The sequence below is a fragment of the Stenella coeruleoalba genome (genome assembly GCF_951394435.1).
Source record: "Stenella coeruleoalba genome assembly, chromosome: 3".
Classification (NCBI taxonomy): Eukaryota; Metazoa; Chordata; class Mammalia; order Artiodactyla; family Delphinidae; genus Stenella; species Stenella coeruleoalba.
The window spans coordinates 34049342-34062402 of record NC_137148.1 but is presented as its reverse complement, the minus strand read 5'-3'; the positions used below and the strand labels follow the sequence as shown (position 1 = coordinate 34062402).

Here is a 13061-nt window from a genome sequence, read left to right as displayed (position 1 = left end):
TTCCCAGAGTTATGCAATATTTTCTAAGCCAAAGAAACAGAATAACAAAGTTTCATTCATGGGAAAATGCTAGAATATTTCCCTGAACACAATGGGAAAGTGGAATTTCTATTATTGTGACAGTACAAAGTATCTAGTTACTCTGAAGGATATCAATATCAATACCTTGCAATTATATAGTGCTTTCTACTTTATCCTTTAAAAACCTAACCCCCCCCCAAAATTTTTTTTAATTTAAAAAGAGAAAAAGGGAGCTTCAAGACGGCAGAAGAGTAAGACGCAGAGATCACCTTCCTCCCCACAGATACACTAGAAATACATCTACACGTGGAACAACTCCTACAGAACACCTACTGAACGCTGGCAGAAAACCTCAGACCTCCCAAAAGGCAAGAAACCGCCCCCCCCCCCCCACGTACCTGGGTAGGGCAAAAGAAAAAAGAATAAATAGAGACAAAAGAATAGGGACGGGACCTGCACCAGTGGGAGGGAGCTGTGAAGGAGGAAAGGTTTCCACACACTAGGAAGCCCCTTCATGGGCGGAGACTGCGGGTGGTGGAGTGGGGGAGCTTCGGAGCCACGGAGGAGAGAGCAGCTACAGGGGTGTGGAGGGCAAAGCAGAGAGATTCCCGCACAGCGGATCGGTGACAACCAGCACTCACCAGCTTGAGAGGCTTGTCTGCTCACCCGCCGGGGCGGGTGGGGCTGGGAGCTGAGGCTCAGGCTTCGGTCGGAGCGCAGGGAAAGGACTGGGGTTGGTGGCGTGAACACAGCCTGCAGGGGGTTAGTGCACCACGGCTAGCCAGGATGGAGTCCGGGGAAAAGTCTGGACCTGCCGAAGAGGCAAGAGACTTTTTCTTCCCTCTTTGTTTCCTGGTGCGCGAGGAGAGGGGATTAAGAGCGCGCTTAAAGGAGCTCCAGAGACGGGCGCGAGCTGCGGCTATCAGCGCAGACCCCAGAGACGGGCCTGAGACGCTAAGGCTGCTGCTGCTGCCACCGAGAAGCCTGTGTGCGAGCACAGGTCACTATCCCCACCTCCCCTCCCGGAGCCTGTGCAGCCCGCCACTGCCAGGGTCCCGCGATCCAAGGACAACTTCCCCGGGAGAACGCATGGCGCGCCTCAGGCTGGTGCAATGTCACGCCGGCCTCTGCCGCTGCAGGCCCGCCCCGCACTCCATGCCCCTCCCTCCCCCCGGCCTGAGTGAGCCAGAACCCCCGAAGCAGCTGCTCCTTTAACCTGGTCCTGTCTGAGTGAAGAACAGACGCCCTCCGGCGACCTACATGCAGAGGCGGAGCCAAATCCGAGCCGAACCCCCAGGACCTGTGCGAACAAAGAAGAGAAACGGAAATGTCTCCCAGCAGCCTCAGGAGCAGCGGATTAAATCTCCACAATCAACTTGATGTACCTGCATCTGTGGAAACCCTGAATAGACAACGAATCATCCCAAATTGAGGAGGTGGATTTTGAGAGCAAAGATATATATTTGTTTTTTTCACTTTTTCTCTTTTTGTGAGTGTGTATGTGTATGCTTCTGTGTGTGATTTTGTCTGTATAGCTTTGCTTTTACCATTTGTCCTAGGGTTCTCTCTGTCCTTTTTTTACTTAAAAAATTTTTTTTCTTAATAATTATTTTTTATTTTATTTTATCTTCTTCTTTCTTTCTTTTCTACCTTTTATTCTGAGCCATGTGGAAGACAGGCTCTTGGTGCTCCAGCCAGGCTTCAGGTCTGTGCCACTGAGGTGGGAGAGCCAAGGTCAGGACACTGGTCCACAAGAGACCTCACAGCTCCATGAAATATCAAACGATGAAAATCTCACAGAGAGCTCCATCTCAACGCCAAGACCCAGCTCCACTCAACGACCAGCAAGCTACAGTGCAGGACACCCTATGCCAAACAACTAGCAATACAGGAACACAACCTCATCCATTAGCACAGAGGCTGCCTAAAATCATAATAAGGCCACAGACACCCCAAAACACACCACCAGATGTGGACCTACCCACCAGAAAGACAAGATCCAGCCTTATCCCCCAGAATACAGGTACTAGTCCCCTCCAGCAAGAAGCCTACACAACCCACTGAACCAACCTTAGCCACTGGGACAGACAACAAAAACAACAGGAACTGCGAACTTGCAGCCTACGAAAAGGAGACCCCAAACACAGTAAGTTAAGCAAAATGAGGAGACAGAGGAACACACAGTAGATGAAGGAGCAAGGCAAAAACCCACCAGACCTAACAAATGAAGAGGAAATAGGCACTCTACCTGAAAAAGAATTCAGAATAATGATAGTAAAGATGATCCAAAATGTTGGAAATAGAATGGAGAAAATACAAGAAACGTTAAACAAGGACCTAGAAGAATTGAAAAGCAAACAAACAATGATGAACAACACAATAAATGAACTTAAAAATTCTCTAGAAGGGATCAATAGCAGAATAACTGAGGCAGAAGGATGGATAAGTGACCTGGAAGATAAAATACTGGAAATAACTACTGCAGAGCACAATAAAGAAAAAAGAATGAAAATAATTGAGGACCATCTCAGAGACCTCTGCGACAACATTAAATGCACCAACATTCGAATTATAGGGGTCCCAGAAGAAGAAGAGAAAAAAAAAGGGACTGAGAAAATACTTCAAGAGATTATAGTTGAAAACTTCCCTAAATGGGAAAGGAAATATTTAATCAAGTCCAGGAAGGACACAGAGTCCCATACAGCATAAATCCAAAGAGAAACAAGCCAAGACACATATTAATCAAACTATCAAAAATTAAATACAAAGAACAAATATTAAAAGCAGCAAGGGAAAAAAAAGTAACACATAATGGAATCCCCATAAGGTTAACAGCTGATCTTGCAGCAGAAACTCTGCAAGCCAGAAGGGACTGGCAGTACATATTTAAAGTGATGAAAGAAAAACCTACAACCAAGATTACTCTACCCAGCAAGGATCTCATTCAGATTTGATGGAGAAATTAAAAGGTTTACATACAAGCAAAAACTAACAGAATTCAGCACCACCAAACCAGCTTTACAACAAATGCTAAAGAAATTTCTCTAGGCAGGAAACACAGGAGAAGGAAAAGAACTACAATAACAAACCCAAAACAATTAAGAAAATGGTAATAGGAACATACATATCAATAATTACCTTAAATGTAAATGGATTAAATGCTCCAAACAAAAGACGTAGACTGGCTGAATGGATATAAAAACACAACCCATATATATGCTGTCTACAAGAGGCCCACTTAAGACCTAGGGACACATACAGACTGAAAGTTAGGGGATGGAAAAAGATATTCCATGCAAAGGGAAATCAAATGAAAGCTGGAGTAGCAATTCTCATATCAGACAAAATAGACTTTAAAACAAAGACTATTACAAGAGACAAAGAAGGACACTACATAATGATCAAGGGATCAATCCAAGAAGAAGATATAACAATTGTAAATATTTATGCACCCAACATAGAAGCACCTCAATACATAAGGCAAATACTAACAGCCAAAAAACGGGAAATCGACAGTAACACAATCATAACAGGGGACTTTAACACCCCACTTTCACCAATGGAGAGATCATCCAAAATAAAAATAAGTAAGGAAACACAAGCTATAAATGATACATTAAACAAGATGGACTTAATTGATATTTATAGGACATTCCATCGAAAAAAGACAGAATACACATTCTTCTCAAGTGCTCATGGAACATTCTCCAGGATAGATCATATCTTGGGTCACATACCAAGCCTTGGTAAATTTAAGAAAATTGAAATCGTGTCAAGAATCTTTTCCGACCACAATGCTATGAGACTAGATATTAATTACAGGAAAAAATCTGTAAGAAATACAAACACATGGAGGCTAAACAACACACTACTTAATAACCAAGAGATCACTGAAGAAATCAAAGAGGAAATGAAAAAATACCTAGAAACAAATGACAATGAAAACACAACTGCCCAAAACCTATGGGATACAGCAAACGCAGTTCTAAGAGGGAAGTTTATAGCTATACAAGCCTACCTTAAGAAACAAGAAACATCTCAAATAATCAATGTAACCTTACACCTAAAGCGATTAGAGAAAGAAGAACAAAAAAAGCCCAAAGTTAGCAGAAGGAAACAAATCACAAAGATCAGATTAGAAATAAATGAACAAGAAATGAAGGAAAATATACCGAAGATCAATAAAACTAAAAGCTGGTTCTTTGAGAAGATAAACAAAATTGATGAACCATTAGCCACACTTATCAAGAAAAAAAGGGAGAAGACTCAAATCAGTAGAATTAGAAATGAAAAAGGAGAAATAACAACTGACACTGAAGAAATACAAAGGATCATGAGAGATTACTACAAGCAACTCTATGCCAATAAAATGGAAAACCTAGAAGAAGTGGACAAATTTTTAGAAATGCACAACTTTCTGAGACTGAACCAGGAAGAAATAGAAAATATGAACAGACCAAACACAAGCACTGAAACTGAAACTGTGATTAAAAATCTTCCAACAAAAAAGAGCCCAGGAACAGATGGCTTCACAGGCGAATTCTATCAAATATTTAGAGAAAAACTAACACCTATCCTTCTCAAACTCTTCCAAAATATACCAGAGGAAGGAACACTCCCAAACTCATTCCATGAGGCCACCGTCACTCTGATACCAAAACCAGACAATGATGGCACAAAGAAAGAAAACTGCAGGCCAATATCACTGATGAAGATAAATGCAAAAATCCTCAACAAAATACTAGCAAACAGAATCCAACAGCATATTAAAAGGATCATACAATATGATCAAGTGGGGTTTATCCCAGGAAAGCAAGGATTCTTCAATATATGCAAATCAATCAACATGATACACCATATTAACAAATTGAAGGAGAAAAACCATACGATCATCTCAATAGATGCAGAGAAAGCTTTTGACAAAATTCAACACCCACTTATGATAAAAACCCTCCAGAAAGTAGGCATAGAGGGAACTTTCCTCAACATAATAAAGGTCATATATGACAAACCCACAGGCAACATCATCCTCAATGGTGAAAAACTGAAACCATTTCCACTAAGATCAGGAACAAGACAAGGTTACCCACTCTCACCACTATTACTCAACATAGTTTTGGAGGTTTTAGCCACAGCAATCAGAGAAGAAAAAGAAATAAAAGGAATCCAAATCGGAAAAGAAGAAGTAAAGCTGTCACTGTTTGCAGATGACATGATCCTATACATAGAGAATCCTAAAGATGCTACCAGAAAACTACTAGAGCTAATCAATGAATTTGGTAAAGTAGCAGGATACAAAATTAATGCACAGAAATCTCTTGCATTCCTATACACTAATGATGAAAAATCTGAAAGAGAAATTAAGGAAACACTCCCATTTACCACTGCAACAAAAAGAATAAAATATCTAGGAATAAACCTACCTAAAGAGACAAAAGACCTGTATGCAGAAAATTATCAGACACTGATGAAAGAAATTAAAGATGATGCAAATAGATGGAGAGGTATACCATGTTCTTGGATTGGAAGAATCAACATTTTGAAAATGACTCTACTACCCAAAGCATTCTACAGATTCAATGCAATTCTTATCAAACTACCACTGGCATTTTTCACAGAACTAGAACAAAAAATTTCACAATTTGTATGGAATCACAAAAGACCCCGAATAGCCAAAGCAATCTTGAGAAAGAAAAACACAGCTGGAGGAATCAGGCTCCCTGACTTCAGACTATACTACAAAGCTACAGTAATCAAGACAGTATGGTAATGGCACAAAAACTGAAATATAGGTCAATGGAACAGGATAGAAAGCCCAGAGATATACCCAGGCACATATGGTCACCTTATCTTTGATAAAATTGGCAAGAATATATAGTGGAGAAAAGACAGCCTCTTCAATAAGTGGTGCTGGGAAAACTGGACAGCTACATGTAAAAGAATGAAATTAGAACACTCCCTAACACCATACACAAAAATAAACTCAAAATGGATTAAAGACCTAAATGTAAGGACAGACACTATCAAACTGTTAGAGGAAAACATAGGCAGAACACTCTAGGACATAAATCACAGCAAGATCCTTTTTGACCCACCTCCTAGAGAAAGGGGAAATAAAAACAGAAATAAACAAATGGGACCTAATGAAACTTAAAATCTTTTGCACAGCAAAGGAAACCATAAACAAGACCAAAAGACAACCCTCAGAATGGCAGAAAATGTTTACAAATGATGCAACTGACAAAGGATTAATCTCCAAAGTATACAACAAGCTCATGCAGCTCAATATCAAAAAACAAACAACTCAATGCAAAAATGGGCAGAAGGCCTAAATAGACATTTCTCCAAAGAAGATATACAGATTTCCAACAAACACATTAAAGAATGCTCAACATCATTAATCATTAGAGAAATGCAAATCAAAACTATAATGAGATATCATCTCACACCAGTCAGAATGGCCATCATCAAAAATTCCACAAACAATAAATGCTGGAGAGGGTGTGGAGAAAAAGGAACCCTCTTGCAGTGTTGGTGGGAATGTAAATTGATACAGCCACTATGGAGAACAGTATGGAGGTTCCTTAATAAACTAAAAATATAACTACCATACGACCCAGCAATCCCACTACTGGGCATACACCCTGAGAAAAGCATAATTCAAAAAGAGTCAGGTACCACAATGTTCATTGCAGCTCTATTTACAATAGCCAGGACATGGAAGCAACCTAAGTGTCCATCAACAGATGAATGGGTAAAGAAGATGTGGCATATATATAGAATGGAATATTACTCAGACGTTAAAAGAAACGAAATTGAGTTATTTGTAGTGAGGTGGATGGCCCTAGAGTCTGTCATACAGAGTGAAGTAAGTCAGAAAGAGAAAAACAAATACTTTATGCTAACACATATATATGGAATCTAAAAAAAAAACAAGAAGGAAAATGGTCATAAGAACCTAGGGACAAGACAGGAATAAATATGCAGACCTACTAGAGGTTGGACTTGAGGATACGGGGAGTGTGAAGGGTAAGCTGTGACAAAGTGAGAGAGTGGCATGGACATATATACACTACCAAACGTAAAACAGATAGCTAGTGGGAAGCAGCCACCTAGCACAGGAAGATCAGCTCGGTGCTTTGTGACCACCTAGAGTGGTGGGATAGCGAGTGTGGGAGGGAGGGAGATTCAAGAGGGAAGAGATATGGGGGCAAATGTACGTGTATAACTGATTCACTTTGTTATAAAGCAGAAACTGACACACCATTGTAAAGCAATTATACTCTAATAAAGATGTTAAAAAAATTTAAAAAGAGAAGTCATAGTCAATAAAACCTCAATGACAGTAAATATTGATGTTCAGTAAAAACCAGTTGGCATGTCTCCTATGCATAAACAATTTTACTCATACTCAGAACATTCTGGACTAAAATTCTGAGTCAAAAATTATTTACTGTATTTTTTTCTTTTTAAAAAAATCGAAGTATATTTGATTTACAATGTCGTGTTAATTTCTGCTGTACAGCAAAGTGATTCTATTTACTGTAATCTTTACATTTAAGTAGGTATTTCTATAGGGATACTTTTAAATATGTGTCTGGTCTAATTTATTTGGTACCAACCAGGTGCTCCAAAAAAAGATATATTGCGAAGTTCACCTGGGAAGAATAATCCTTGTGCAAGAGCTTTCCATATTGTTCACCTAGTTTTGTAAACTCTGGCTACCAAAACTTAACTCTAATGGTTAAGCAAAATCTACCCATCCAGGTATCATACATAGTGATACTTGAAGGTTTAATTTAGTCTCAGGGATTTATCAAGAAAACAGAAATATTTGTGGCAATTACTGAAGCAATATTCGATAGTGATAATACTACCACATGCATACTATAACCAAAAGAAAACAACAAATTAATTTAGTGAAAAAATTAACTAAACTGTAAATGTATACACAGGTAAGGTTCTCATATCACCTGATGATAATCCAGCATAGCTAGAAGAAAATGATCTGGTGTCACCTGGATTTTGCTGTTTCTTTCACAGTGTTCTTCTTTCAAATCTTCTAAGATGGGAGAGCTCTTTTTCCTTCTCATCCCTTATTAATAAATGCAATGATTTATTTTTGCTCATGCACTTACTTAGAAGCAACTGAGTATCACATTTCTGCTGATGTGTTTGCCTCCCTCTACAGTGCACTACAAAAAGTTAATTGCCTACTTTTCTGTAACAGGAATAGCTGCATCTTGTTTTAGCTCTATGTTCTTTTCTTACATTACTGCTGTATGACACCCATCCCTCTCCCATCATGTGAATATTCTACGTGTGCAGAGCTTCTCCATCTATGATGTCTGTAGAAGGAGTTACACCTTCTTTAGAGATCTGAGGTGATCATGGATCTCTCACATCCGATAGCTCAGTTACACTTTTTGTAGGCCATCCACGAAGTAACAATGGTAGCAACCGTTTAAGGCATCATTGTTTAACTATTTCATATCTTCATATCTTTCATCATTGTTTAACTACCAATATCTTTTATGCCACAATTTCCTTGCAGATCAGTGGTTTCATTTACTTTTGCCAACTATCAGAATGAGTAGTTAGAGCAGTTATCATTTCCTTATTTAAAATGAGGAAACTAAGCCCTAAAAATGTTAATTTACATTCCCAAGGTCAAATAATTGGTGACTGAGCTGGCATTAGAAGAAAATCTTTGTATAGATGAATGTTTATGATATTGTTAAATAAATTTTAAAAATACAGAAAATAGAAAAATGCAGATAAAAATGATATGTATAATAGAATATTAATTTAAATATATATATACAAAGAAATAATGCTGGTAGAGAAACACATTTTATAAATATAAAATATCTGTTATGTTCTAGGCTGTGATAGATACTATGTTTATAGAGAGGAGCAGACATGGTCCTTACCACAATGGAACTAATAATTCAATGAAAGAGACAAATGCTAATCAAAGAAATAAAAAATAAATCTATAATAACACATTGTGAAAAGTGTTAACAAAAAAAAAGTGCTATGAAGAGTATCTAATTGAATATAAATAAGGGCTGATTATACTGAAGAAATTCATTGAGGTTGCAAGCAGAAAGATGACTAGGAATTAACCAGGTGAAAATGTTGAATGATTAAAAAAAATTTTTTTTTTATTTTTCTGACTTTCCAAATTTCTACACAACATGAGGGTTACTTTACCAGTTAGGAACTCTGCATGTGTGACTTTTGATTCTCTCTCTGGCAGAGTACTTCCCATCAGACCAAATCTCTTTAAAAAACAACTCTAAAATTAAAAAGAGGGCAAATAACCAAGGCAAGAAATACTTTAGCAATCAAGAAGCCTGAGAAAAGAAAAATCCATTGTGGTTAAGACAAATTCTCTGTCACTTTTACTTTTAAGGAATTGTCTGATATATGGGCCAGAGTCCTAACAAAAAAGGAGATCAGAGCTTTCTGCTGTCTCATAGTCCTAGGGAGCCCAAAGCTAGTAGGACTTCTAAGATAGCCAGAACTCAAGGGATAGGCAATGATGTTGGAATATTTTAATGCACTGCTCAGTAGTAACTTATAGAACAAGCAACCAAAATTCAGTAAAGATGTAGAAGATTTGAAAGATACTATTAATAAATTTGACCTAATTGAAATAGATAAAAGACTACAAAACTTTTTCAGACACATTTTTCAAGTATATGTGAAATATCTACCATATGTTGGTAAATGATCATTTATTGGGTCAAAACACAGGTCTCAACAATTCAAAGGGATGGTAATATATAAATATATTCTCAAACAACAGTGGGACTTAGCTATATATGTGTATTCTAAAGTGTCTGGAAACTAAGTGATACACTTCTAAATTATCTATGGATTGGAGATGTAATAAAAATGGAAATTAAAAAATATTTTAACTTGAAAAACAAATGAAACATATCAAATCTTGTAGAATAAAGCTAAATCAATGTTTAAAGGTAAATTTAAAACCTTAATTTTATGTGTTATGGGGGAAAAGACTGAAAACAAATGCTATAAGTTTATTAAAACTTTAAAAAAATTAAACCCAAATGAAATGATAAAGAGCAGAAGTTGATAAAACAGAAAACAAATGTGCTAAAGAGAAAATTAATAAGACCAAAAACTGGAGCTTTGAAAAGACCAATACAATTGAGAAAATTTAATCAATACTGATATTGAGAGAGAATAAATATTAATAACAAAAATGTTAATATTAGGAATAATAAAAGACATGATTAGAGAGCCTACAGAATCTAAAATTATCATAAAAGCATATTTTGAACAACTTTATGCCAAAAAATAGAAGAAAGAAAGAGAAATGAACAAATTCCTAGGAAAACAAAAACATCAAAACACAAGAAATAGGTAATCTGTACACTACATTCACCATGAAGAGATAATGGCACATTTGGTATAATTTACCAAATTGCTGAAATCTGCTCTCTAGGCCCTGCAGAGTCTGCCCACCACACCTAGCCCATATTCTTTCCAGATATATCTAGCGATAGCTCTATTCTGGGAACAGGGCCTTTATCTAAAATTTCTTAGGCAATGAAAGGGAAGGTAACAAGAAAAACTTCCTGAATCTTCTGTTTCTTAAAAATAATCAACCTAAATTAATCCTCTTGCCAAAGAGACACATTTTTGGGTGGCAAATTATGCTCCTCTACAGTGTCGATTTCTTAGAGAGGTTTCACAGTCCAGGAGCTGAGTTAGTAGATTGCGCCATCTCACTGAACCAGTTTCATAGTCCTGACAATAGGTTAGTCCAGTTAAATTCATTTCAGGAGGAGGTGATGCAGGTGGGCTCTCAAAGTTATGCCTACAAGGTACAGGAATCAGGTATTTAATAAGAGACATTTCTATGCAGACCAAAAAAAAAAAACCCACAAATGTTAATGTTTGGAGAAAATTATAAACCAGTTTCTTAGCCTAGGGGGCAGGAAGTCAAGAAGATTTCTAGATGTCAGTGTCAAAGTATCTTCTGCAGTTCGAAATGTCTCTGATGGTGTCATTGAATGTTGAGATAAATTTTCTAAGTGGCTTACACAACAGACATGAAGATAATCTAAACATGGACTATTGCGGTTGTCCCTCTTAAGTTTATATCAAGTTGTTCAGCTTCAGTCTGTAAGGCTTCAGAAAAAGGGCAGCTTTAGTTCTCAATGATTCAAAGCCAGAATCAGGGAAAAATTTGAAAATGTAAGTTTAGAGAGTTGTAGCCAAATATTTGAGGAAACTAGAAGAATTCAGGATCCAGTCCAGTTTACAGGTGGAAAAAAAAAAAACTTAAAAATAAGTAACAGGACTAGAATCTAAGGTCCACAAGGGTGTGTTATAGTTTATATTGAAACATATTTTTTCTCTCTAAAATCACCTCACTTCTATCAAAGATAGCCAAAATAAGACTGATTTGTTTGAAAAAGAAGCTTAGTTTCATTAAACTTGGCCTTATTTACATTAAGTCCAGCAATTATAGCAATTGACCATATAGGCTCTCTTAAGTCTCTTTTTCTGAAACTTTTCATAAGGAATCTCCAGACTGAATTTTTAATAGCCTCTCAAGGCTAAGAAGCCAAGGTGAATATTTACCATCAGACTTAGCCTGTGATATCTATAAATTTGGGTGAATTCTTCCCTTACTAAGATCCCCAAAATATCTTGAGGTTCTTATGCCTGACAGGAAGTGACCTTCATACTCACCTGGTGAGACTTCTGGGAGCCCTGTAAGTAAGGTACCAGGCTGTTTTTCCAAGGGGTTTTATGGCTTCATAAAGTTAATCTTAGTTCCTTAAAAGGGTCTGGTTATATCTGATTCTAAGCACATTCACAAATCTGACATTCCAGTCAAAGTTTTGGTAATATAACCAATATTTCCAATTGCGTCCTATTACAAGGAGAACAGCATTTTAATGAACTTATATAAATAACTATATTGCCATGAAAATCAGAATGCTTACTAAGAGTCTCCAAATTCTGGAGGGATCAGATAAGGAGAAAAAGATAAATGCTTCAATTCTGCTTACAAAAGTATAATTTACCAAATTGCTGAAATCTTAGTTAGCTTGAGAGGAAAAGTTTATTTATAAGTGGAACAAATATTAAAATACCGGTAATACTTTAGACAAAAAGTCATAAAAATCATAATCATATTCATTAGTTCATTCAGTCCTATGTAATTAATTCTTGTTAATTTTGACCTTTTGTTAGCAGTTTTATGAAGCCATCAGGTTTTCCATTAGAGTTTTATAATTTATTACTCAGGTTAATGGTATGATCTGAAAGTTATCAGAAACCTTTCTATAAATCTTCTGGAAAATGAAGCATTTTTGCAAAAGCATCAGAGTAAAATAATTGTCTATAAATGACAAAAGACATAAAATGGCATGATTAAATATCTGATAAATTATAATGCAATTGACAGAAATTTGGTCATTTCTGTGACACATAATATTTAAGATAATAACTAAAATTACGACATAAAATTTTACCAGGACACATCAGATTTTTAGGAATTTCCTATAATTTTTTTTTTTGCGGTACACGGGCCTCTCACTGTTGTGGCCTCTCCCGTTGCGGAGCACAGGCTCCAGACGCACAGGCTCAGCGGCCATGGCTCACGGGCCCAGCCACTCCGCGGCACGCGGGATCCTCCCGGACCGGGGCACGAACCTGTGTCCCCTGCATCGGCAGGTGGACTCTCAACCACTGTGCCACCAGGGAAGCCCTTCTATAATTTTTAGAACACTTATATTAATAGCATTTACCAATAAAATATAACCTAAGAAGGCTTATTGTCACTTATTTGACAATGTTTCCCATGTAATTCTACATTCCCAATAAGTGTAGTTAATGTCTCTCTCAGATTTTTCAGGGGCCCTCTGAAGAATCCCAAAGTTAGCTAGAGGTCAAAAGGACTTCATTTAGAATTTGTTGGGAGAAGTTTGTCAAAGATATCAAAAGGTTTTAAAACAGTTAAATAAGATCATAGGTCTCTGTGAAACAATACT

At 37.2% G+C, this 13061-nt stretch overlaps 1 long non-coding RNA gene across 4 annotated transcripts in view; it reads right to left on the bottom strand.

The window, feature by feature from the left end:
• LOC307183157 overlaps positions 1 to 13061 on the bottom strand; it is a 248489-nt gene that overhangs the window by 15414 nt on the left and 220014 nt on the right. For all 4 annotated transcript variants that reach the window (XR_013827387.1, XR_013827388.1, XR_013827389.1 and 1 more), the window contains 2 exons: positions 1238 to 1321; positions 663 to 832 (listed from right to left, as the gene is read on the bottom strand). This is a non-coding gene — a long non-coding RNA (uncharacterized lncRNA). The remainder of the gene's footprint in view (positions 1 to 662; positions 833 to 1237; positions 1322 to 13061) is intronic.